A 27,551-nucleotide genomic window follows, 5' to 3' on the forward strand; every position below is an offset into this window, starting at 1 on the left:
TGTGTAAAACATAATGTTAAAATCCTAATAAATAAAAATTATTATTATTACTATTATTGTTATTTTATTATTATTTTCAGCCACTCAGAGCCCAATACACAATTCAAACAACAGAACAAAAATATTCATCTGTATAAAAAAAAAAACAGAAAAATGCAACAAAAAAATGTGAGAGATAAATCAGAGACCTGCAGCATGACTAAAAAACTTTATTGTCTTGTTGTGCGGCTGCATGCGCCTCTGCGGTGAGCGCTCCAAGGACCTGTAGCTTTAGGTTAATCCCTCTTTTCTAAATGAGCAAAAAAAAAGAGCTGCTGGGAAATGAGGAAATGTGACGGAGGCAAGACAAGACTTTTACAGAGGGAAAAAAGAGAAAATAGAGAAAAGAAGCGGCATTTCGAGTAAATGGCATCCAAAACCCACTCCAATTATCTTTGACAGCCATGCCAGTAAGGGTGAGTTAATTAAAGAGAGAAAGAGGAGAAAGCGAGGGAGAAGAGACTGGTGTGTATCAGCACTGCACACAAAGCCCAAACATCCAGCGTACTTCTTTTTACCAATTCTACCTCAAAGAGCATAAAAACACAGAAATAATAATAATCATAAAAGTAAAGACAGAGTTGTTTTTTTCATGAGCAGCATAATTGCACGAGTCATATTCTTTGTTTCTCACACTTTGTTATCATTTAGATGTACAGGACAAAAATACCTATAATAGAGAGCGACCACGATTTGATTCAGTGTTAAATCCCCAATAATCCTCTTGTGCCTTTTTCCCTTTCTGCCTCCGACATTGACCTTTTCCGCGGGTATCCTGTTGCTGTGGAAACGTTCCCTCCACCCACTCTATGTATGAAATGACATGCAGAAAAATAATAAAATAAACATATTTTATAGAAACTATGGCACCCTGTTAAGGCCTTAATTAATGACTTAAACATTTTATCGTTTTTCTTCTTGAATTAGAAGTCTCTGGACACAAGAATACAGTATTTGAAAGTCTACCATCTATCAACAAAACAGAAATGTCCTAAACTCAATTTCTTTCATGGGTAGGAATGTACAAGTCTAGTCTAGTCTAGTCACCATCACGAGCGACAGCCTCTCAAGTAACTACTCATAACTAATTACGAATCTTTAATCATTTCCCTCAGGATAATAAAGTATCTATCTGTCTGTCTGTCTGTCTGTCTGTCTGTCTGTCTGTCTATCTATCTATCTATCTATCTATCTATCTATCTATCTATCTATCTATCTATCTATCTATCTATCTATCTATCTATCTATCTACAAGGTTTCAATATCATCATACGTTTGTCTATTTATAACACAATATTCTGAGCTCTTAAACATGCAAATGATTAATGATCACCTGAGAAAGAGGTCAGCAATATATTTAATATATTTTATATTCTGTTTGATACCCTAAAGTTTGGGCAATTAGCAGCAGGTATTGTGCAATATTTTATTCCTCCCAAAAACAGTTGTAAATCAGCAGAAGCCGCATTTCTGGTAGCAGTTGCCAGGCCACTAATATTCGCACAAAACTAGATTATTTTATCTCTTGATTTTTGTCCCATTGAATAGTAATGTGAATGGTGCTGCAATTTTAAAAGCACAGACGTTTTAACAAGAGAATGCAAAGAAAATAAGCTGACGCTTATGCACCAATCACAGGTCATGCACTATAACAAGTCATTTGTTTATTAAATTTTTTAGCTCAACTCCTGATAACTAACTTTTGCACTTAATCCTGGCAGCTAACATAAGCCTAGCAATTAAAAGTTTTTAAAGTGGACCAGTTGAAGCATAAGTGGAAACAATGATATATAAAAATATACAGCAGAATAATTCTGAAAATAAATGAAAAGAAGGAAAACTCGAAAAGCTTATATGACTTTGTGCTAAGTAACTAAATAAAAAACCCTGTTTTCTTCTTCAGGTTTATTTGCTTTGGCTATTCGCTCAGCTTTCTGTCTTTTCGAATATAATTCTGATTTACAAATGTAGCCGATGTTTAGCGTATATAAGATATATCAAGGCAAGCGGGAGGCATCTGGCTGCAAAGGACTCACCAGAAGGAGAGTGGGAGGCAGATCCATAATTCAGCTATAATGTGCGATTACAAAAATAAATGCACTTTCACAGATGACAATGGTCATCTCAGTACGGCGGCTATACTTTCAAAACAAACTGTCAGCTTCCTGTAAAGTAAACTTAATGCGGCCTTAAACGTTAAATGACCAAGATATGGGCAATTATTACTTTATTAGTGCATTAAACATAGTTAATTAAAAATAATGTCTTTTTAAATCCGCCCTCTGAGTATATAGAGAATTCATTATATCTGTGTATAGCTTCGTTCGATAAAATAAAAAAGCTTAACAGTGTAATCACATTACAGAATCCTTCATCTAAGTTTCAGTGTTCTTGAAGAGCTCCCTGGTAGCACAGGACCTACGGGACCCTGGCCAGGATAAAACAGCTGGGTTTTTTTTTCATAGGTCTGTTCAAGCTCCACGTCCCTGGCACTGAGAAGCACCTACAGCATAGCATGAGTTCTAGACACATCTTAATGTTCATTAAAGCAATCAAGATGCACCTAACCACAATTTTACCACCACAGTGAAAATACTTTTGTTAATAACAGATTTCAGGTTTTGCTTTTTTATTTAATTTTTGGAAAAACATATTTTCACTTTATCATTAGTGACTAAGAGTAGACTGATAGGTAAATAGAATTGCAATTGTATGTATTTAAAATAAAATGCCCAAAGCGACCTGAGGTAAGGTGCCTGCAGTGCAAGTTTGAAAAACTGAATTCTATGAAGGCTGCAAGTTTAATCCCTGTTGATGTTAAATTAGGTGGGGAACGGGTAAGCATTCTCCTCAAAGCCAGATGACCTGCCTGAATTTATTGCATGTGTCACATGGTGTGTTAGAAAACCTAGGGACCTCTCTACATAGACAGCATTTTAGACTCTCCACATAGACAGTCATCCTGCGTGCGCTCCGGAGAGGAAGCCTGTTCGAAATCCTAGATGCCTTAATATGCTCACTAATAAGGTATCTCAAATTTTCAACGCTATTTTGACTCAAGAACGAGGAAGCATCTGATGCTGCCTTAGCAGTGAAGGCAAGGCGGCGCAACTTTTCTCACAGAAAAATAAAAAAATATTGCGGACGGTGCAGAGAAACAAACTGAGTTATTCTGAAACGTAAATAAATTATTATTGATTTTAATTTATATAAACTTGCACAAGTTTTTTTATTTGCAAATTCGGGCTTGTCAGCGAATTTAACCGTTTTCGATACACTGAGGGAGACGTTGTGCCACCCCATCCCATTGGTTTGAAGGTTCGCAAAAAAACTGATGAAAGCGCCTTATAAGTCAATGACTTATTCGAATCCTCTCTAGAATCCAGCTGCCTATGTAGACAGTAAAACAGAAAGGCAGCTCACTAGGTTTTCAAACATACCCACAGTTTCAGAAAAGTTGATAGCTGGCTTTTATTGGTTTTGGAGGAAGCACATACTATCCAAACACTCCTAAATTAGTGGGAGTCATATAATTAGGGGACCAAATTTGGTATAGAATAATAAGAAAACATGGCAGTGATGGAGTTCTTTAAAAGTTACATTTGCATCCATTGTCAGTCGTGTTTGTTAGTGGTGGTTGCTCATATTGCAAATTAATTAGACATGTAATTTAGAACAAAAAGAAGTTTGTGCTATTGTTTAAGTCTGTGGGCATGAATGAGTTTGAGAGCGGACAAGAAGAGACTCGGGCAGAAAAGATGTGTGTAGAGCAGGCCGAATCTCACAGTGCTGGTGCTGAGAGATAAAGCCGCCTCTAGAGGCTTCAAGGCAGGGAGAAAGAAAGAGAACAGGAGAGAGAATGTGTGTGTGTGTGTGTGTGTGTGTGTGTGTGTGTGTGTGTGTGTGAAAGAGAGAGAGAGAGTCTAACTGAGCTGCTGTGCCAAAACCAACATTAATCTGGTCACTCTGAATATCCATGACTGGTTTTTCGTACATCATCTGTCCGTCCACTCCTCTGTGTGTGTGTGTGTGTGAGTGTGTGTGAGACATTCCACTGTGTTGAGCTCAGACTGTAGCGTTGGACTTTCAGTGACAGGATTGTTTGCGCTGTGAAGGCCCAAAGCTGTTGCCACGGAGACCGCCATACCATGGCGCTGACCCTGGAGGACCGCACTCCCCGCCTCAGCAGGAGACACTGGCAGCTGCAGCACAGCTGCTCACACACACACACATGCACGCACACACACACACACATACTACGGACAAATTCAGACTTCGAGTAAGTGACACCCTCATTGACAGACAAGCATGCGCATCCTCACTCTCGTATCCTGTACTTACACGCGAACACAGTTTTGGGTCTTTTTAAGGACCGTTCATATGTAAATGTTGTGCGGTATGGCTGTGGTATTGTTGTAGTATTTTATATAGAACTTGTATATTTTATCTTTAAAAATGTTTTGAAAACTTAAGTGGCCTGCAGAGAGTCCAGATCTCAGAACAGCTTTGGAATGAACTGGAACATCAACTGAGGCTTTTCTGACCAATAAACGTCAATGGGATGTCCAACAAGCTCATGATAGATAGATAGATAGATAGATAGATAGATAGATAGATAGATAGATAGATAGATAGATAGATAGATAGATAGATAGATAGATAGATAGATAGATAGATAGATAGATAGATAGATAGAATGTAACAAATCAGACTTTTTTTAACTTTGGGTCCTGTCTGTGTCAGTTTTGAGAAGATTCAACTGTTTAAAGGCATTTTAGTTTCATAGAGGCAAAAGTTCTTGACTGTGCAGTGTGGAAAAGACACACACACACACGCACACACACACACACACACACACACACTACATTACAGCTGTTTCACTTGGGATTAGGCTTAAATGCATGATCCTTCAAAGACACATTTCTCCAACACTCTACCTTTCATCTACTCCCCTAAACCACTGCTAATATCTCCTCCACTAACTGATTTACTTCCTCCCTTATTCAGTGTAGTACTGTGAGGTAAGGATACTTCACTAAATCCTTCAACAGCTTCTTAAATCTTCCAACCCACCCTTATTTAGTCTTACTAAATCTTGCTAAGCAGTGAGCAAACACAGTATTATGTGTAGCCTGCACTGTTTAAGGAAAGCAAAGCTATCACAACATCCTTACTTCCTCCCACACTCAGTACCTTATTTTATTATAACATATCATTCTTTACTTTTATATGTTTCCAAAGTCTCATCTCCCCACTAGCTTAAGAAAAAACACTTCACAAGCAGTACACTGCACCTTTACATTTTTGACATTCACGATCCTGTCCAAAGTCACCTACTGAGGTTTGAAGTGATAGCTCGGAGCCTTTTATTTACTCAAAGCAGAGATTTTCCTTCGTCCCACCTCTAAGCTACCGTGATTACTCTCCAATACGCAGACTAAAGCTGTTAAGCAGTATATTTATTACACTGCTTAAGATGATCTGCTTGCAGGTCAGGGTTTCATTTTATGGCAATAAGTTAATCAAAAAAATCAAAAACCTTTTTTTACAAGTTGATGCTGTTTTGAGTCATAGTGCACCCGGTTTTAATGGGAAACACTGGACACAAGGCAGGAATATCCTGGACAGGGTGCCATTCCATCGTAAGGCTCCGGCCAATCAGACATAGCCAGTAATGTCTGTGTAGACACCAGGCCTACCAATAGCACTGCTGAGATAGCACTGTTCTAACCTGGATCTCAGAAGTGGTGGGCTAGACCAATGCGCCTCCTGAGCACCCTAAACAAGGTTGATATACATGTTAAATAACTTTTGTACTTAAAGACTTACAACATCATGTTTTGCTTAATGATTTAAAATCATTCTGTGTGACAAATGCAATAACAGGAGGTAATTATTTTTAAATCCTATGTACCATCTTTAATATGCATTCACTGTTATCTTATTATCTAATTACAGTTAAACAGCATGAAAACATCTGGATAAGTCAGATAGTTATTATCTGTTCTATAAAGAATCTACTTCAGTGTGTGTGTGTGTGTGTGTGTGTGTGTGTGTGTGTGTGTGTGTGTGTGTGTGTGTGTGTGTGTGTGTGTGTAGGAATGCCCATGTGAGCGTTTAACAACAGGGGCTGCATATTTGTTTCATTTACCGTCTGCAAAAAAGCAGCGGTGGTGAGTTAGCAGCCGAGGTAGCATACAGAGCTCACCCTGCCTCTTCTCCTCCATCTGTTCTGCGTTTCCTCCACCTCTCCTTTCTGATGAGCCGGGTCTTCAGTCCCCCCAATAAAATCCCATTAGCTCTTAATGAAGTCGAGCTTGCTGCCTCGTGCCTTCACCTCATTTAGCACGATTGTCTGGCGGCCATTAACACCGAGGCAATTACAGCCGAACTGCGAGAGTAATTGGAAATGCCGACAGGGACCCCGAGAAAATGGGAATAAATAATACAAAAAAATATTAAAACTAATAAGCTTCCATCGAGATGGGGGAAGGGGGCAATGAAGCTAAATCAACATAATTTTAATCGGGCATGGTGAGGTGGAGGCATAAAGGTGAGGACCCGGATGGGGATAAAGATGATGATGATGATGATGATGATGATGATAGTGGTGGTAGTAGAGACTGGACTTAAAATGATGAAATGAGACCACTCACCAGTTCAAATAAATGTTATCTACAAATAAGTATCTACAGATTATACTGTACATTATTCAGTATATTCAATGTTTCAAAGCTTCAATAAAAAGAAAAAAATACATTTAAACTCCAGTAGTTTTAGCCAACAACATAATTAATTTAAATTATAACAGATGAAAATTCTTAAAATCTAATTTATTAGCCATTAGCTGGTGAGCCTACAAGCTGCCAGCCTGTTAGCTGCATGCTAAAGCTAGTTGCATAGCTGTAAGTATATAAGTAAATATGTAAAGTAAATATACAGTGGCACGTTTTCTCATTTTGGCTCTTAAACAAAATAACGAGATAATATTATATCATTTCTCACTCATTTCTACCTACAATGCAAGCTTTAAAACTAGCTATTAAATCTAACAAGCTGTCCCGTTACCTACTTTCTACTTGTTACCAATGCCTGGAAGTTCATTTGTAATTAAAATGCTTGTCTGTAAGCTACATGCAAGCAATGTTATTATATATGTAATAAAATGCTTAGGACAAACAACTTGAATACAGGAATGCCACTTGAATTTCCCCTAGAACAAGTGATTTGTGATGCTGCCCAAATGGTTGATTTGCTGGTTTGTTTAAAAAACTTCGGAGTCATTCTGGATACGACAGTCAAATATCCTAAACACAAAAGTATTTTGACAGATTTGGTTTGAATGAAATAATTAGTAATAGAGGTATATTTGTAAGAGATACTAAATTCTACATTCTAATTTGTTTCCACCTGTAATATGTTTCATATGTTCAGATTGTTTCACCATGTAAATACTAATATTTATTATAATTTTAGCTTATTTTGTGCTGCACTGAGTCTTATATTTTTTGTACTTTTTTATATATTTCAATATTTTTTATTCTATTTTTATTTTATTATTGTGGCTGGTCTCGCTAAAGAGCTACCAAAGTTTTGTTGTATAACTACAATGGCAGTAAAGTATATCGTATCTTATCTTAAAAATGGCAGTTAATGTGTTATATTACAGCAAAATGTGTGACATTGGATTATCAGCTTTTATTAGGGATGTCATTAGAAAAAAACAACCAGTTTATTCTTCGGTATGAATATTTTTTATGCATTAAAATGACTTGTTTAGGATTATGTAGAGTATTATATTTTATAAACTGCATATAAACTGTTTTTTCTCAAACAAACCTGATTCATGTAAATAGATAAAGAGCACAGGCCAAAGAAATGTCTGGTTTTTTTGCATAAAGGAAAATCTGGCAAAGGTCCTGAGTGGTATTTGGAGTGTTGTGTAATATTGAATAGTGCCAGATGCCAGGGCATCTCAGTGGACGTCTCACCCTTTCCAATGTGGGGCAACAGGTGGCGGAAACCTGATCATAGAGGACAGAATCAGAGGGCACCTTTCATGAGATTGGGCATTGGCCTTGCCAAGGTGTGTGTGTGCTTAACTGCATTTGTAAGATGAAGAGAAAGGATTAGTGTGGCAGAGACAGCATGGGTAAAGTTGCTTGGCATTTCGATCAGAATCAGCTACTTCGAATCGACTGACTCGATTTTGTTAACTCCCGTAGCGTCAATGCATTTGCCCGTAGAAGCTGAGCGTCTCTTCACTTCAATGGGGCTGCATGGAACGGTTTTTTTCATTGCTTCGAAACTCACCGGTCATTGGATAAATGCCACGATTTTGTCCCGCCCCCGGACGCTGAGCGTCTCTGGGGGTGAATGGAGCTGTGGGCGGGTCTGGATGCTGAGCTTCTGCAAGATGATTGGAGGATCAGTCGAAAGGCTGAATCCCATTTTGATTGACAGCTATCACTGGGAGCTTCAGTCCCATCGCGGATTTTGCGAGTGAAGTCGAAAGACAAACTGCAACCCATTTCTTGGTATTTGCTTGGTGAAATTACTTGACCATTTCCATTGTTCATTGTGTAAATAAAACACACTCATAGTATTTGTTTCAGGACACTGGTCAAGTCCCTGGAAAAGACGCCTACTTGGTACGATAGGATCACAGGCCATCTTCTTGAAAAGGAACGGAGGGCAGAATTTATGTATAAATAAATTGACAAATTTTATGATGTAAGCCGACAATGAGCTTCCCCTCTTTGAAAGACCAGCAGCCGCCACTGGTATGAAGGTCACTTATTTGAGGAGCTAAATGGAGCAGACCCACCCAACATCATCCAAACAATACACATACAACTCACTCATACTAGGAGGTGGCCAAAAATGTACACACTTCAACCAACAAAAAACCTGGATAAAAGTTAGCTGTACTAAATACTAAATACATGCCATTATGGATGGCAGGGGTCATGGAGGCACAGATGACTGACAGGGGCATTTTCTTTAGCACAGTAACAGGTACTTCTGTTTCTGCCAGCTTATATGCAAAAAAATATATAAATATTATCCTTTAAAGAGTTAGAAGATTACATTAAACAATGGTTAATATATCTAATATATAAATATACATCATGGGAAACAGAAGGTTGAGTCCTACGTGAGTCCCAAGGTGTGGCTACAATAGCAGCCCAGTACCCACAGTCAACAGTACTCTATGATGACTGACAGGGGCATTTTCTTTAGTACTGTAACTGGTACTTTGTTTCTGCCAGCTCATAAGCTGAAAAATATAGAGTAAATATTATCCTTTAAAGAGCTAGAAGATTACAAAGATCAAACAATGGTTCAACATCCCAACACAACCCATTAAGGACTTGTATTACAGCACACTAAGTGCCACTAAAGCTTCTATGATGGCAGTTGTTGGCTTCTTTCATGCTAATACATTGTTATTGGTTTCTGGTGTTTTGTCCACCCCGATATTAAAATGATATAAAATAGTGACCATTTTAAGCCTTCCTGTCTGTTTAAAAACAAGACACACAGTCTGAGAGAAAGCCAGAGTTTTTCTCACCCCCTGCTTTCATGATGAAAATGTTTATTTGCCTAAAAAGATCTACAAACAATCACTTCTCTCGACAGGAGCAAGAGATTTCCAGCCAGGGGAGATTTAATTAGCAAAATCTCGTTAGGTTTAACAAAATTAAGCGTAAAACAATCCTCAGCAGGGTGCAGGGCTTGGGGAAAGAGGGAAATAGGGAGACTGGAGAGAAGCGAAGGGAGGGGAAGCACTGAGAGAACGATTAGAGCCGAGAGGATATTGAGACAGTCGCTTCTCCACCAGCGAGGGGGGAAATGGCTCCGAACACCCAGCTGCTTTCACACTCAATTAAAGAGTCTTGCCTGACTTTTACCCCCTCTAAAAAGCTCAAAGTTACCCTTGCTGCATTGTGCCATCACACACACATACATACACATACTTACACACATATACACATTTACACACTTGTGCCTCAACCCCCCCTTCACTCATGCACAACACACACGATTGCATCCAGAGTTGCCGAACCATTAAAGATACCAAATGAACACACTGAAATTGTGTTTCTGAGCAAATCTGCATTCTGGAAGAACGAGGCAAGTGCAAGTGCCATTAAAGTGAGGAAATAAACGCTCGAGCAACCCAGCTGGAGTGATTGGAAACAAACAGCAAGCACTCAAAGTGAAATTTCCTCTTCATCCATCAAGCCCCAATTGCTACTAAAACAGCACGGACAAGCACAATGATTTAACAAAGTGAATATTTGAATGCAGATTAGATTTTATATTTTAAATCTCATATATTTAATTCACTCACAGTGTCGTTAGCACATCCAAGAAAATCATCTGGACAGATGGCTGTTTTTAAAGCAAAGTCTATTAAACATTATCAGTTTACTGATCGTCTTATTGAACATACAGTGAAAATACATTTTACTATGATCTCCAAGTCTTAAAGAAACGTTTACTCTTTGTTTAACCCTATATTTAATCTATATCCACATCATGAGTTGTTTATTTTAACTCCTGGTTATAGCAGGTCCTACCTGGAAACACTGAGCATGTGGCACCTAATAAGGTGCCAATCCATTACAATGCACCACACACTCCAATTTACATATAAACCCGCTCACTCTCACCTAGAGACAATTTAAATCCCTGCACATACACATACAATCACAGGTCTGACTCCTCCCTTACTGATAATGGTTGTATTGTATAATGTTTTGGGGTTGCTTTGCTGCCTCAAGCACTGGGAGCGTTGAATCTGTGCAGGGCACAATGAAGTCAGAAGACCATTAAAGCCATTTGGAGCAGAACATACAGCCCTGTTTTAGAAAGCTGTGCTTCAGTCAACAGTTATGGTCTTACATCAAGATAATGACCAAAAGTATAGATTAAAAGTACCCAAGAATGAATAAAAAGAATCCTGTGATATGAATCCTGTGAAAGTTGTGATATGAATCCTATTAATGGCTTTAGAGCAAATGTGAGATTTATTGTCCATGGTAAATGCACATCTGCAAAAATGTGTGGTTTTTTAGGACTGAACAAGAGTTCTCATGAAGCTTCAGATGAGGGTATACAAACATCAGTGTAATAAAAACTAACTTACAGTTGTTTTGTCCTCAGCATTGGAGCATTTAAATGTTTCAGGCAGCGCCACCTGATCCACTGATGTCCAGGGGTGGAAAATCTGCAACACAAGAAGAGAATCCCATGTGTTAGGTTAGACAATTTTTTATATTACATTAATTATGCTGAATTGCTTAAGTTTTGACAATCCTTGTGGATGGCACTATTATTTATGCAGTGTGATGTTTAGGTTTTCAACACAAGTAAAGGTGCCAGTTCCTTATCATTCTGCAAGTACCCACTCAAAATAATCTGCCATTGGCTACCAAACGTCTCCATTTGACTAAAATGCTGTTGAAATAGAAACAACAACCTCAAGGGACCAGGGACCTAAGCTTATTTTATGACCAATAAGAATAAAAAAAAGATCATTTCCTTTGACAAATGCATTGTCAAAGGAAAGACAAAAAAACACAAACTACAAACCACCGTCTTCCAGCAAGAATGTGCTTTGGACAGATAAAACAAAAATAACTTTTTGGCAAGTCACACAAACTCCTTGTTTACAGAGGTAAAAACACATTTAAAGATAAAAGAGGAGCTCAGTGGTGTTTTGGGGTTGCTTTGCTGCCTCTGGCACCGAGCCTTGAATCTGTGCGTACTCTTTCACCAGCTCCACGAACACAGTGTCAGTGTAAAAAAAGTTGGGGCAATAATAATGGAATGCAAAGTGATAACCCACAACAACTCGCTTTGATTCATTAAAGATAAGAGGTTCAAAAAATCCCTCCTCAGGTTTCCTTCAAACTAAAAAGAAAACATTTTGGCACTGGCTAATCCCTCCTGCTGCCTCCATCCCTAATCCCTTACACAGAACCTCCGAATGCCCAGCATGGACCGCCAGCCCCCTGCCGACCTCCAATCTTCCCCCCCTTGAGATGTTCTGACTTCCTGTTGAAGTCAAAGTGAATTAATCTTTGGGGTGCGCAGCGGCTCCCTCCGGGGGCTGGAGGGCTAATCGCAGGCCTCAGAGGAAGCATTAGCATTCCTGCTAAAGCAGACCCACACATCTGGCCACACAGGCAGCCACAGTGCTGGGCCCCTTTGCAAACAACCAGGCCCCTTTCAGACTCAAAGAAGCACAGACGGACATACAGTATGTTCAAACAATGACGTGTATGCATATGTAAACAGAGTACCAGTTAGGATGGCGGTCATAGGTCTATGCCTTAAAAAATGTATAATCCCTAAATTAATTTATATTTCAGTTTCGCAAACCTATTGTAAATACATATAGTATGTAGTACTATATATACAGTACAATACAATATTGTACTACATATATACATGTTTTGCCCTTCAGCACTTAAAAGCCAAGCTGCAAGAGGTTTCTGGGTAGCCCACCACCTAAACACAGTTATGCACTAACCCACAGAGAGAAAAGATTAGTGGGTTCCCCCCTCCTGTCACTCAAATACACAGAGCGACCAGAGGTATGAGGTCCCCCTCTCCTACCACACAAAGCTTCACATTTTCTAAACCTCTAGTCCAAGCCAAACTATATATTAGTTCAGCTTCCCCATGTTCCTATTACAGCTATGGATGTGAACATTTTCTTACATCTTAGACCAGCATGGGAACGCACAGATACCATGATCGACCATGAGCCCAAATAATCAGGTCTAATTTGCATGGGTAACTTAATAGATTGCACATGTGGGAGTGCAATGAGAGTAGAACAAATTTCTAAGGGCTGTAAGGACCTTCATATGTTCATCCTGTGTCTGCATGGGTTTTTGTTTCTTTCCATCTCCCAAAAAATATGTAGAAAGGAAACTGGCTTTTAAATGTCCCTTAATGTGAGTGATTAAAGGATGTGTACCAGACACATGTCACATGTCCTCTGGCATTAATGAGTTTTGGCCGCCCAACAACCTGTCAACAATTCGTGGCTGGCCCTTTTTTAGAGAACACCCCTTGCTGTTTCAGAGGTACTTAATAAATTGGCCCTTATTAAAGTCACTCAAGTATTTATGCTGCCCATATCTGCTGCATTCATCATGTGTACTAGGAGCATTTTCCAACAGCCTAATTTTAATATATCTCCAGCCTTGGCATACACAACTATTCTGAAACAGTTTTGGCTCATCTGTGTTAATTACATGAGCTTTCATTCATTCATTTTCTTATCCGCTTATAAAATTAGGGGCGCGAGGGGGGGGGGGTGCTGAAGCCTAACCCAGCTTTTCAATTGGCGCAAGGCACACAGTAACACCCTGGACAGGATGCCAGTCCATCGCAGGGCAGACACACACACACATACACACACATACACACACCCATTCACTTACAGTGCAATTCAGTGTCTCCAATTAACCTGACTGTATGTTTTTGGACTGTGGGAGGATTTCCCGGAGGAAATCCACGCAGACACAAGGAGAACATGCAAACTCCACACAGAAAGGACCCGGACTGCCCCACCTGGGAATCGAACCCAGGACCTTCTTGCTGTGAGGCGACAGTGCTACCCACTAAGCCACCGTGCCGCCCTACATGAGCTTTACGTTATGAATATGTACCTTTAGGACCTATACTAAGGTTTTAATATACCTTTCTAAACCATTCTACTGATCCAAAAGTTATAAGGGTGAAGAATAAGGAGAAATGTATTAACTTTCTGATTCTGATCAGTGGTTCTAGCAAGTGTGCATGTGTTTCTAAATATAAATATACAACATCTTAGCCAGGCTCTGTTGTAATGCCTCAAACATTTGACCCAGAAGTGTAAAACACTATTTATTGTACTGTGTTTCTATTCACTCATCTGTTTGCTCGTAATCCCAGTACAGAAAACTGTGATTAATACACAATGCCTCAGATAACCATTCCAAAAATCGTAGCTCCAACCATAGAAAAGCGTGGACTGGTAAATATGGCTTTTTCCCACAATGCCTTGCCAACAATAGCCCCCAAGCTGCTCAAGGGCTGTGACAACAGCAGCTGTTGCCAGGGTTAGGAGCTTCTAGTTACCATGACAATGGCAAAAATGATTCAGAACGCCCACTCCTCTAATAAAGTCAGTCGAATTGTTATAGAATAATTAGTAAGACACGATATCAAGGCAGCTTGCGTTTCGCCTTGGGAGGACTTATTTTTAAACAACCACACTCCAACACCCACGGTGCACTGAGTAGAAAGGCCAGAAACAGTGTCTTGAAATTAACTCGCAATTATTGTAATGCATGCATCATAAAAGTAGTAATAGGAAACATTTGTGGGACCATTTAAAATAACTTGCACACATTCTGCAGGGATTTTTATTAGGAGAGGAGAAAAGAAATGCTACAACAGCTAATGGTGGCTTTAATACTGTTATTACATGTATTCATTTTCATAAACTGGTGGGTCCGGTTCCACAGGGAAACAGTGGACGCAAAGCACAAATGTCCTGGGGAGGGAGCCAATCAGGGAGCCAATCCAATGCAATGGATCCCATACTCGTATTTTTTATTTTACTTAGAAAATGTTTACATTTAATTCTATTTCAGATATTTGACAAGGCAAAGTTGCAGTTTTCTGAAGTATTAGGATATATATTTAGTTTAAAATCATTAACATCAAATAATTAACAGGGCAATTTACTAGAAAAGTGATTGGTATAAACTATATATAGTCCCAAAAACAGTCAGTAAAACCTTAATTTTAGTAGTATCTCTGGACTTGGAATAAGTAAGGCACAATTATACAATTTTAGGGGTAAAAAAGCAGAATAGAAGGTATTCCCACTGGTGTAACTGAATCTGACTTGGCGTCATGAAGGGTTTAAACTTCACTTTAAACCAGGGAGCAGCTGACAAATGTAGCTGCACTAGACACAACAGAAGCACACAAACCAAAACATACCTACACCTGTAGCGTTAAAAGCAGACTGTGCTTTTGCTGTATGCTCTACTCGCGAGGCATGGTATTATTCACTTATTCTATATAAATCCCTAAATCCTGGACAGCTTGTTCCAGTGTGCTCTGGCACTACAAGTCAGATATTCAGACTGGAAAAGTACTTTACGGCTAAAAATATCTCAAAGAAAAGCAACGTTTCCTATATGATACGGTAGAACAAGTACAGCCATGTGCTTAGCATGTGTGAAATCATCTTCAAGACATCTTTAAAACATTATGAATCTTATATAAGAATGTATTAGAATACACAACTTTTATTATTTTACAAGATCATATTATAAAGTGTTGCACGATGGCACAGCTGTTAGAGTGGGTTTTATACAACATGGGTCCTTGGGACCTAGGTTTGATCTTTGCATTCATTCTGGGTTGCCTCACAGCAGGTCCTGGGTTCGATCCCCAGGTGGGTCCTTTCCCCGGGTCCTTTCTGTGTGGAGTTTGCATGTTCTCCTTGTGTCCACCTGGGTTTCCTCCCACAATTCAAAGACGTGAGGTTTATTAATTAAAGATACAAAACTGTCCATGACTGTGTTTGACATTTAACTTGAAGTGATGAATCTTGCATAACCAATAGCATGGTACCTATTTCTTTTCATCTCCCAAAAACGGGAAAGGGAACTGGCTACTCTTAAATGCCCAATAATGTGAGTGAGTAAAAAAGTATGTTTATGTTGCACTTGGAATAAACTGCCATCCTGTATAGGCTGTATTTCTGTTTTGTGCCCATCTGCTTTGGTTTGATTCACTGTATATTAAAATCATCTGCAATTTGAGCCACAGTAGCCCCTCTGTAGATCTGTACTATAGACACTATAGTCTTCAAGTCCAAAAATCTTAGACACGACAAATAGATAGTGCTGGTTCCCTTGTACCGAGTCTGGTTTAAACAAAGCAGGATGCAGTGAAGCCCATCTCTCCTGTGTGTGTCTAATCCCCAACAGAGAGCTCATATGCTCTTTCACTTCCCCCGGCTGTGGAGCTTTCTGGCCCTTGGCCCAGTCTCCCCGATGCCTGCTGCTCTCCCCGCTTCCTGTCCTGGGACTACAGGAATGAGAGCCGCCACGAGGGAGAAAAGAGAGAGTGAAAAAAGAGAAAAAGAAATAGAGAGAGAATGAGAGAAAGAGGGATGAGCAGAAGAGTTAGAACTTTAATCTGGTTCTTGTCTGCTCCAGCAGCCCTTCACAGCCAGAATGTGGGTTATAACATAAAAAATAATCAATTTCACAAATTCTGAATTAATCCCTAAAATGTGATGTGATAACTTTGTTTACTAGTTAATAAAAACACACGTCTCTTTACTTTACTGCTAAGTTACTATCTATTACTTACAAATCTGTACCAATTAATAGGTGACAGCCCATTGACTGCAAAAGTAAGTGCCCAGTTTTGATTGGATCTGTTTCTGGGAATTACATGTCCTATTTATTTATTACATATTTATTTTTTTTCTATTCATGTGTTTTATGATTCATTTAGGCGCTCAGGTGACACAGCATTAATTTCCACTAGCCCATGACTACTGGGAACCATTTTGCACAATGAATCCAAGGAAACTGGACCCACCCAACCCTGACCTGGATAAAGCAGTGGTAAACATAAAAATTTAATGAAACTTGTCAGGTACTTTATTTGCTTTAACATGTATTTACCAGTAAGTTTACTAGCGTGCCTTCTCAAGCATGTCCTTTATAGACCTTTAAAGATCTTGTATTGGCCAGTCCTAAAAGCACCTTCCTCAGCTGGCTGCGCCAAAGTTAAAAGCTTTCTCCAAACTTTACTTACTTGAACAGCAGAAATAAACACCATCTGATGAATAGTATATAAATAGATTGTTTTAATTCTAACCCACCAATGCTTGTGTGGATAGAAGTGTGAAAGGGGAATAAACAAATATATAGAAAAGCCAAAAAAAAGCCATCACAGATGGACCCGACAGCGTCTCTGTGTCCACCTACAAACCAGCATGATGTACACCAAAGCCGAAGGTGGCAAGCTCAAAGAAACATTGAGGAATTTCCCTGCAGTCTGTCAGTGTTCATTTTGACCTCTCACCCTGTTTTCCCAGCCTCCTTTTATAGCGGAAAGGAAAAGGTTAACTCCTTCTTCCTCGCTTAAGCCAGCTGTGCTCTGGGCTGCAGGACTGATACATCTTCAGCGAAGACTGTAAGCTGAGCGGCAAGAAGTGATTGTATTAAGTGTCGGCGGCAGTTTATAAATACCTCTGAAGCAGAGTTAGCAGAGCTCAAGCTCTAGACACCACTCACCAGTCCACCTAACAGATACTCAGATGGCAGGTGCAGGTTTTTTCCAGCATTCCCAGCACCTTTCGGTCATTATTATCCTTTTTTCCGACCTCAGTGAGATGACCTGAGCCAACAGCAAAGCTTTGCAGGCAGGCCTGGCACACCAGCAGCTGGCACACAGCTCCTGTCCTTCTTTCAGTCATGCAACCCTGGCCGTGGCTCCAGGCCATGTCCACATTTACCCCAAGCGATGGGCCTGCAGCTGTTTGGTTTTCACTTTTAGTCCCCCATGCTGTCATCAGACCCTTCTGAAGGGCGGCATTATAAAGTTATACTGGCGAGTACAGAAATGTTTTTATAAGCCAACGTGATATTCAAATGCCTGATTCTCACGTCCAGTCATGCCTGGAACGCTCTATTACTTACTGTTGACCAGTTGTTAGTAAACACAGTGATTTCTAAATTGAAATTTTAAATGCTTAGGATATTACGAATGCCTCAAGACCAGGATTTTAATAATAAGAGCAAAACCACCACAGCATGGTCACATTGAATAAGCAAAGTTAAATTAGACGAATGTTGGCAGATTACATATTAATAAAATTTTTAATCTTGTATACCAAAATGGTGTATAAATATATCCACATGGTTATCCTAATTAAAATGGCAACTTCTAAAATATCAGTAGTAAACCAAGACTCCTAAATCTCGGCCCACTGACCCACCCTCGCCACTGGTCTGAAAAAAACCCAACCTAGTTTACTGTGTCCTCTCCTAAAGTACTGCAAAAGTTACAAAACAAAACAGTACAGAGAGGGCAACATGCAAATCCTCCTTACGAATACTTGCATCATCACACAAGCTCCATATGCACTTCAGAGGAATATGAAGATGACAGGCAGGCGTTCAAAGCGCCTGACGGTCACATCCTCCTACCACACCAAACCAAACAAAATTTCATAATAAACATTCACATCATGAAAGCGCACACACAGCCAACCGGCCATTGTGACGAAAACATTAGTGTCAGAAAAATTAGTGTAATTTTTATACATTTTCCAATTTGTTTTTACTTCATCATTAAGAAGTATAAAGTGTAGCTTGATGGGTAAAAAAACAACAAATATATTAATTCTAAATCAAATCAACTGCATGTTAATGTATCTGGTAATGATCAATGGTAATAATTACCCATAATTACCCATTAACCAACAAAGAAGTCATTGAAGTCATAAATGAACATTTATGCCCCAAATTATTGTTAGTCTTTTATTTTTATCCCCCCTAAAAGATTTCAGTTCATTTTCCAATGAAATCGTACAGATTAAAAAACACATGATGATTTATTTCAAACTTATTTTTTACATTGCATAAACCTGGCATTTTAACAAGGGTGTATTCCCACTGTAACTATGTATTTTATAGCATGTCAGCATGATCTAAAATATAAGCCCAAATGTATTAAATCTGTTCTTGTGCAGATGTGTATTTGCCCAGTGGGCAGTGTTTCTCTCTGACCAGACCAGGCTTTAAACTTGAGATCCGGTCTGCTTATCAGATTACACCAGTTACCACAGTCATGGAGAAGCTGCGATCCATTTGGCATGTAATTCGTTTTGATGAAAACAAATCACACCTGGACTGACATCGAAAAAAGATCCATGATTACAAATCAAACAAAGCTGAAATCTGAATTATTTCTTATCAAATATTTTGTGTGTAAAAGAGGGCTTTATTGTGTCAGACACACACAGTTCAGCAATCTACAGTCTTATTGTCCACATCTGCGCTTGAAAGAAAAGAAACAACTCGATGCCTTGAGGCCCGAAAAGTCTAACCGTAGCAAGCAGGACAGCCTTCCCAGGAAACCCATTAGAAAACCAAAAATATGCTGCTATTAACCTCAACCAGAACCACTTCTGAAATCAAGAGAGAAATGAGCTTTGGACAAATACGCCTGCACATACTGAGAAAGCTTAATTAAACCGAGCTAAAGGTAACTCATTATTAACAGCCTGGCGTGTGTTGGTGTGCGAATGCTAAAATCTAATATTTATATAATGGGTTTTAATTTTTTTTCTAATTCAAGCCCTAATAAGCAGCACGTTTACTGTATACTAATAAAATTTCACTTGGCTGCAAGTATATGTACGTAAAACTGTGGTCGATTTTGGCACCATGTCCCACTTAAATAGAACATAATTTGCAATTGCAAGTAAGAATAATAAAGTGCTTTTTGTGGTAGCACATCATTTATATTTCCAGGGTTGGAAAGTAATGAAACACTAATAGATTGAGTATGTATTAAGATTAAAAGGCAGTATTCAAATTACAGTTACTTTATAATCTATAAGAGTGTCATTTTTATAGTCATGCATTACTTTTAATAAGGAAAACTCATTATTCCTTAATAAAACAATCCATTATATTAATTTTTAAGGCATGGATTTCTTTTTTTATTTTAACTATGAATAAATGGGTCAGGTGGTACCAATTAAGTAACAAAATGACTGATTATGTGATTAATATGATGACAATAACTCAGGTGGCACAGTGGTATTGTGCTAGCCCACTAACACTGGGATGCAGGGATGGAGGACTCGAAATCTCAGCAATGCTATCGCTATGTTGGGCATCTACATATAGACATGATTGGCCATGTCTGAGGGGATGACCAAGGCCTCGTGATGTACTGGCATCCTGTTCGGAGGAATAACAATAATATCAATAATAATAGTAATAATAATAATTGGCAGCAGCCCTCCAGTGGGACGAGATGGTACTGCAGGAGGACCCTCGAATTAATTATAACTAGCGTATTTTATAATTACATTTCATCTTTCTTAATTGGTCATTAATGATTGGTCCGTCTCCAACATAAAAATACATTTGATTATAATAATTCTGTACACTAGCATAATTTAAACAACAGCTATTTTATAGATCTTGCAACACTTTCTAAAGCAACCTGGCTGTATGTGTTTCTCAATTTAAACTAAATCAGCTTTATGTGAGAATTTATCTCCAGATATTTGTGGCTGACCATTAGTTCCTAGTGCTGAAAATCAGGGAATTATTCTTTGGGACAGAATCCCAGATCTGTAAATCACAAAACCTGTGACTTGATAAACAAAAATATAAAAGTTGTACAGATTAATAACATTTTAAAAGCAACTTTACCAGTACTTGTAGCAAAGCTGTCCAACAGTGAAAAGACCTTTAAACCAGTCTCTTATTCTTGCGGTACACATTTATTAGTAGCTACGAGAAGCAACGCCACTGTGTGTTGTACTGATCAGAAAATGAATCAAGGGAAAATTGTGTGCTGCTTCATTTTCGACTGTTATCATTACCAAGTGCTTCATTCTATAAAATGAAACTAATTTGGTCTGGATGGGCAGTTACCCTGCTCTAATGAATATATTTAATGGTGCAGGTTTTCAATGTAGTGATTATTTTGTTCCAGGTATTGCGGACAGAAATGAACAATAAACCAGAACAAAGTTTCCAGAACAGCAAAAACAGACAACAAAAATAAGGCATCTTTACAAGAAAGAAGGAAAATGGATTTAGATAATTTACTACCTGCTTAGAAACCACAGACTCAGAGGTTATTTGTGCTAAATCTGTCCTCGATTCGTAAGTCTGGCATGCAGAATCCTTGGCGTGAGTTCTAAAGCAAACCGGATTTTTCAGACACTGGAGTTAAATCATGTGTTATGTCGAAGCCAAAGGTAAGCAATGAGCTTTATGGTCTGGCAGAGACCAGGCCGTGCTGATGCTTTATATTACAGGCATGAAGTATTTGGCCAATAACAGCCCTGTAAAACAGGGGAAAAACACACCACTTAGCAAATAAAACGCATGTCCACTTATCTGTACCAAAGGTAACAGTGCTTATATAGTATGAGACCGGGAGCTCATTCAACAGTCACTTATGCTCCATTTTAAAAAAATTACCAAAAAAAAAACACACACCAGCGCATTAGGACTGGAAAGAATTCCATCCGTGCTGTTAAGTGATGCTGCCTCTCAGTAATGCTATTATGAGGAGGTTCTACAGCCATACAGACAGCAATCAATGCCTTTAAACGACTCTGCAGCTGAATAAAAGACAGCAGAGCTGTCTGGGATTCTTACAGAGAACAACAAAAGATGCTCTAAAAGAAGATCTGCAGGGAAGGAAAGTCAGATACAACCCAACGTATAAGGGTCGACCTGTATCAGGTGCTTTGAATCAATGGTCAGTATCTGACCACTGATTTACCTCAGAGTTAGCAAAGTAATGTGCTGCAAATCTAGTCCAACAATTACAATGGACATACATGGACAGTTACATTCAACTGCTTCAAAACATGACACAACTTATTAATGCCGTGAGGAAAAAATGTTTGGTCGCGTAGCCACTGATGTACCGCTGCTTTCACATCATCATCACATGAAAATCTTCTTCTTCTTAAGGAATCTTTGAGCGTCCAAAAAGGTGGAAATCAGATGGTGCAAAATCCAGACTATAAGCTCTCTCAGTCTCTCAGACACAATTGATTACTACTCCTCCCACCTTCACCTTCACTATCTATCTATCTATCTATCTATCTATCTATCTATCTATCTATCTATCTATCTATCTATCTATCTATCTATCTATCTCTCTCTCTCTCTCTCTCTCTCTCTCTCTCTCTCTCTCTATCTATCTATCTATCTATATATATATATATATATATATATATATACTGTATATATATATATGTATATATATATACAGTGGGGGAAATAAGTATTTGATCCCCTGCTGATTTTGTAAAGACTTGAACAGTCTATCATTTTTATGGAAGGTTTATTTTAACAGAGAGAGACAGAATATCAACATAAAATCCAGAAAAAAAACATTAAATAAAAGTTATAAATTAATTTGTATTTAATTAAGGGAAATAAGTATTTGATCCCCTACCAACCAGCAAGAATTCTGACCCCCACAGACCGGTTATGTGCCCATGAGGCACACAAATTAGTCCTGTCCCTGTATAAAAGACTCCTGTCACAGAATCAGTTTCTTCCGTTCAAATCTCTCGACCACCATGGGCAAGACCAAAGAGCTATCAAAGGACGTCAGGGACAAGATTGTAGACCTGCACAAGGCTGGAATGGGCTACAAGACCATCAGCAAGAAGCTTGGTGAGAAAGAGACCACTGTTGGTGCGATAATTCGAAAATGGAAGATATACAAGATCACAGTCAATCACCCTCGCTCTGGAGCTCCATGCAAGATCTCACCTGGTGGGGTAAGAATGATTCTGAGAAAGGTGAGGTCAGTCCAGAATTACACGGGAGGAGATTTGAACGGAAGAAACTGATTCTGTGACAGGAGTCTTTTATACAGGGACAGGACTAATTTGTGTGCCTCATGGGCACATAACCGGTCTGTGGGGGTCAGAATTCTTGCTGGTTGGTAGGGGATCAAATACTTATTTCCCTTAATTAAATACAAATTAATTTATAACTTTTATTTAATGTTTTTTTTTCTGGATTTTATGTTGATATTCTGTCTCTCTCTGTTAAAATAAACCTTCCATAAAAATTATAGACTGTTCAAGTCTTTGTAAGGGGGTAAACTTACAAAATCAGCAGGGGATCAAATACTTATTTCCTCCACTATATATATATATATACTGTATATAGTGTTTATAGGGTTTATTAGCTTTTCAGGTCAGTGTTTAAAAAACACAGTGTCTCCTGTCTTGCTCTATATTGCACAAATGTTAGAAATGTATAGAATCCGTGAGAGCTGCTCCTCACACATTTACTCTAATTAGAAAAATTCTACCCATAACCCCTTTTCACATTTTGTTAAACACACACCAACAACTTAAATAAAAACTCTGCACTATAATGCTCGTACTGTGTGTGTATTTATTTAAAATGATGATTTAAAAGAAAGAGAACTGGTTTTTCCTCAGCCAGTATTTTCCACCCTTTGATCTTCAGATGAATTTGAATCAGGTATTCTGCCTGCTCAGCAACTGCTCAAAAGTATAATAAATTCAGCATTTACGGACGAGGCGTATTTCTCTCAGCGAGACGTTGTTCATTTATTAGGATTAGCGGCATAGCACTGGAGATAAGAACAAAGACGCTCTGACGTTTCCAGTCTTGTTAAAGGTTTTTAAATTCAGAATTAATAATGAAGTTCTGCTCATTTAAACCTGCTTTTGATGCTTGTGTGGTAATTATTTTTCACTTATAAATAAAACTTTTCTATTGGCTCCTTGCCATTATTTAGCCATTCATTGTCTTATTTAATACCAACTTTACCCTGGTCAGGGTTACGGTGAGGTTGATTAATTGGGCGAAAGGCAGGAAACATCACAGTCAGGTTGACACGCAGACACACACACACCAACTAACCAACTAACACACCAACTCACACTTAGGCAAATTTAGTAGCTCCAATTGGCCTGACTGCATGTCTTTGGACTTGGGAGGAAACCAGAGCACCCGGAGGAAACCAAAGCGGACACTGGGAGAACATGCAAACTCTACACAAAAAAGACCCTGGTCAGTCAACTAGAGAACCAAACCCAGGCCCCCAAACCCAGCTACCCACTGTGCCACCATGGGCTCCTAGACATTATTATTATATTATACTACTTATATAATTATATTATTGTATTACCTGTGACTGTGATGAATAATTATTTTCATTATTTGTATTTTTTATATTGATATTATACAATTCCAATAGCCCAATTATTCTGGTCAGGGTCACTGTGGGTCCAGTTTAATCAGAAAACACAGATATGCAGGGCAGGAATACACCCTGGAAAGGGCATCAATCCGTCGCAGGGCAACACACACTTTTAAACACTTGCCAACCCTTGCGAGAGATTAGCTAATGTGTTTTCTGCCTGTTTTTGGAATAGAAACCAAAACTCAAACAGATATGGAAAGAACATGCCAAACTCATTACAGACAGTTGCCAGAAGTAGGAATTGAACTCTTGGAGATTTAACCACTTGATCAGGCTTGTTGTTATAGGGACAGGAATAGACTTCAGACAGGCTGCACTCACTCACACTGCATACTTTTATATTCTTCTAATATTTTAATATGTTCTGTGAAAGCTTTTGATGTGTTTCCATCGTGTGACGTCCTTTTGTCCCTATATACACAGAAGCCAGCACAAACTGTGGCTTGTGACAGGCACTATAGGTGATCGATAAATACCTGCAGAACCGTTCCTTCTGTTCCAAATCTGCCTGCACCTCCGGCCCCATGGGAAGGACCTGGACTGTTATGCCCAGCCAGCGGGAGACAGAGCGAGGAAAGTCTAGGTCATTTGGACATGCAACAACAGCAGACCCGTGCTCCTTAGAGAGTAGATGGGATCAACAGGGCTTAGTGAACGTGGCTCGTTTTCTACCTTCCTGCATCAGAATCATCTGAATGTGTTCTCTCAGGTTACTTGTATTGACTCACAAACTCAACGAAGAATTTGAGTGAATGGATCAGAGCATATAGAAGACTTTGGGTGTATTATATTTAAGTTCTTATCCTGGAATTTCTCTACTTTTAATACCAGTCTATCTATCAAAGACTTAAATATTCATCCCCAAACTCTTGCTTTACATAAATAATTGCAACAACCTGGGATTTGTATCAATTTGACTAGAAAATGAATTCATTAATTTGACGTATTTTTCTTAAATTCAAAAACTGAAATGTCAATCATTCAGAAGTATTTTTTCAGCAGTTGGTTGATCCTTCTTTCATAGGTATTAGCCAGTAGCCACTTAAGGGCCACTTAAACTATATAGCCAAAAGTATATGGACACCACTTCCAAATATCAAGGTGTTTAGCCACACCCATGATAAAAGTGTATAAAATAAATTATACCTTTCCAACTTCAAGGCAAGTGTTCAGTAGAGCTGAAGTATTCAATTCTACTGAACACTTTTGGGATGAATAAAAAATTACAATTTATGCCTTATCATCTAACAAAAGTGCCTGATTTCTCAAATGCTCTTATGACTAAATAGGCACAAATTCCCACAGTCACACTTGATTATCAAGTAGTACGCTTTCCCGAAAGTGGAAGCCAACTATATATTAATGCCTGTGGTTTTGGAATGAGATGTTGAACAAGATCATAGCCTGGTGTCCACATATTTTTGGCCTGTATCTTTCATATGCTTATCCTTTACAAAGTTTCATAAAATATGTTGATAGTTGTGCCCTATAAACCCCCAAATTGTCTGATATAAGTGGAAAATAAAGCATTTCAATATGGGTTTAGAAACAAAGAAATGACAAGCGCTAAAGCAAAGCTCAATTTTCTAAATAGCTTTATGGTCGAACATAAATGCTTCAATTGCTTCATGGCATATGCTGCATCCATTCTGTTTATTGCCCTCGATGAGGTAGACCAACTCAGTTTATTAGTGATTAGGGCATAAAAAATGCTGCAGGTCTTATAGAATTGCCCCTTCTATATTAGAATTGCCCTAGAATTTGCTCCTGACACAGAGAACAGCAATATGCAAATAAACTCAGAGTAGTTTGAATTTGCAGTTTTGCCCAAAGGCAGCATGTCCCATGAGACAAATTATCAATTAAGATCACAGTGGGGATCTTGGCATTTAGATTGGCATCACAGCACAACTACCTTCCACACAAAATATCACAGGCTCCTGACTGCTGAAATACAACACCTGAGTATGACAGGATCGTGTCTGAAAGGACAAAGGGACAGTTCACTAATACACGCTGCTTTTCATGGTGAGAAATTCCTTGTGTGGCTTGAGTATCATGGTTATGTGTGCAAAGCAATCCACATATCATGACCACTGACTTAAGTCATGTGCTTTATTATAATAGATTTATTGACTTTTGGTGTGGATGCCAAACCAATAAAAGTGTCTGGAAGAGATATGAAGAACACCTATTCCAGAGTTGTTGTTTTTTTGCTTTTTGTGCACTTTTATAGTGTCATTTTAAGCTGTAGTTGTATATCATATGCAACACAAATACACATAAATGTACTCAAGAGTACATACAATTATCAGTAGTGGCAAAATTGTATTGTATACAGATGTGTATATGACACAAAATGGGACATATTGCTGGCATAGAGTGGGTCAAAGATTAAGACAAAGTTATTCACTTGATTAATGCCCATACTCATAACAGTCCTCTATTTTTAAGGCACTGAAGTCACTGTGTGGTTTAATGAGTTAAAAAGTGACAGTCACCAGATCTGACTATATACCAGGGCAGATTGCGCCCTTCAACACTAAAGTGCCAAAGCTGTAGCCCCGCACTTACAAAAAAATAAAAATAAACTCATTTTGCAAAACGCTTAACCAAAGCAGAAAGATACTGTGACTAAAATCCACAAACAAAAAGAATAATAGGAATGAAAAAGCAGTGGGAAAAATGGGAAATCCACAGTGCGCAATGGAGAGAGAGGATAGACATGGTAATCTGCTCAGAGCATCTACAATAAACCAGTTCTCTAAAAAAATAGGTTAGAAAGTAAACCCAGAACAAGCCAGGGATGACAATGCACGAGTGGCCTCCCAAACCACCAAGCACCAAGCGTTATTCAAAACGTAGAGCCAGCTAGTTCGCCCAAGTTCTCCTGTGATTCCCGAAAAGGGCCGCAACATTGACTAATTTCCCAGAAAGACACATAATATGCTGCCATCATACGCTAGCAGAAAACTCGGACTGGACCAAGCCCCATATTACGGTTTCAAGAGAAAAGCAGGCTGCGAGTCTCCATAGCGGGTGGGCCCGTTACACACCATGATACCCGTTTCTGAGAAGGGAAATTAACATTTGTCCTATACTACAGACCTCCAGCAATGAATTGTGCACAATTATATCATTTTTATTGATTGTTTAATACACAGCTGAACAAACTAAACCCAAGAAAGTTGCGAAGTAAGTTTATATGCAATACCATACATAGCAATGTTTCTTATCTGCTTACCAAGTTATTTCTATGCTACATGCCACACAAACATTTCTAAATAGTTTTTGAAGACCAATACAGCAAATCTTTGTTTTAGTATTGGTTGGAACTGGTTTTAGTAGTTGTCATGTATGAACGGCAGGCCATACCTTATCGCACCCCATATATGTAAATAAGGTCAGTAAGAACATTACACATTACAATGGTACTACCAACCAAT

The 27,551-nt window shown here is 38.7% G+C and overlaps 1 protein-coding gene across 1 annotated transcript in view; it reads right to left on the reverse strand.

Moving 5' to 3' along the window:
- pknox2 (pbx/knotted 1 homeobox 2) overlaps window positions 1–17,400 on the reverse strand; it is a 70,729-nt gene extending 53,329 nt beyond the window's left edge. Inside the window, exons 1-2 of the mRNA XM_063013792.1 lie at window positions 17,379–17,400; window positions 11,195–11,275 (exon numbers count right to left, since the gene is read on the reverse strand). The gene's annotated coding sequence lies outside the window, so the exon portion shown is untranslated. The remainder of the gene's footprint in view (window positions 1–11,194; window positions 11,276–17,378) is intronic.
- Window positions 17,401–27,551: the final 10,151 nt, after the last annotated feature.

Source organism: Trichomycterus rosablanca, chromosome 18 (assembly GCF_030014385.1).
Source record: "Trichomycterus rosablanca isolate fTriRos1 chromosome 18, fTriRos1.hap1, whole genome shotgun sequence".
Lineage (NCBI taxonomy): Eukaryota > Metazoa > Chordata > Actinopteri > Siluriformes > Trichomycteridae > Trichomycterus > Trichomycterus rosablanca.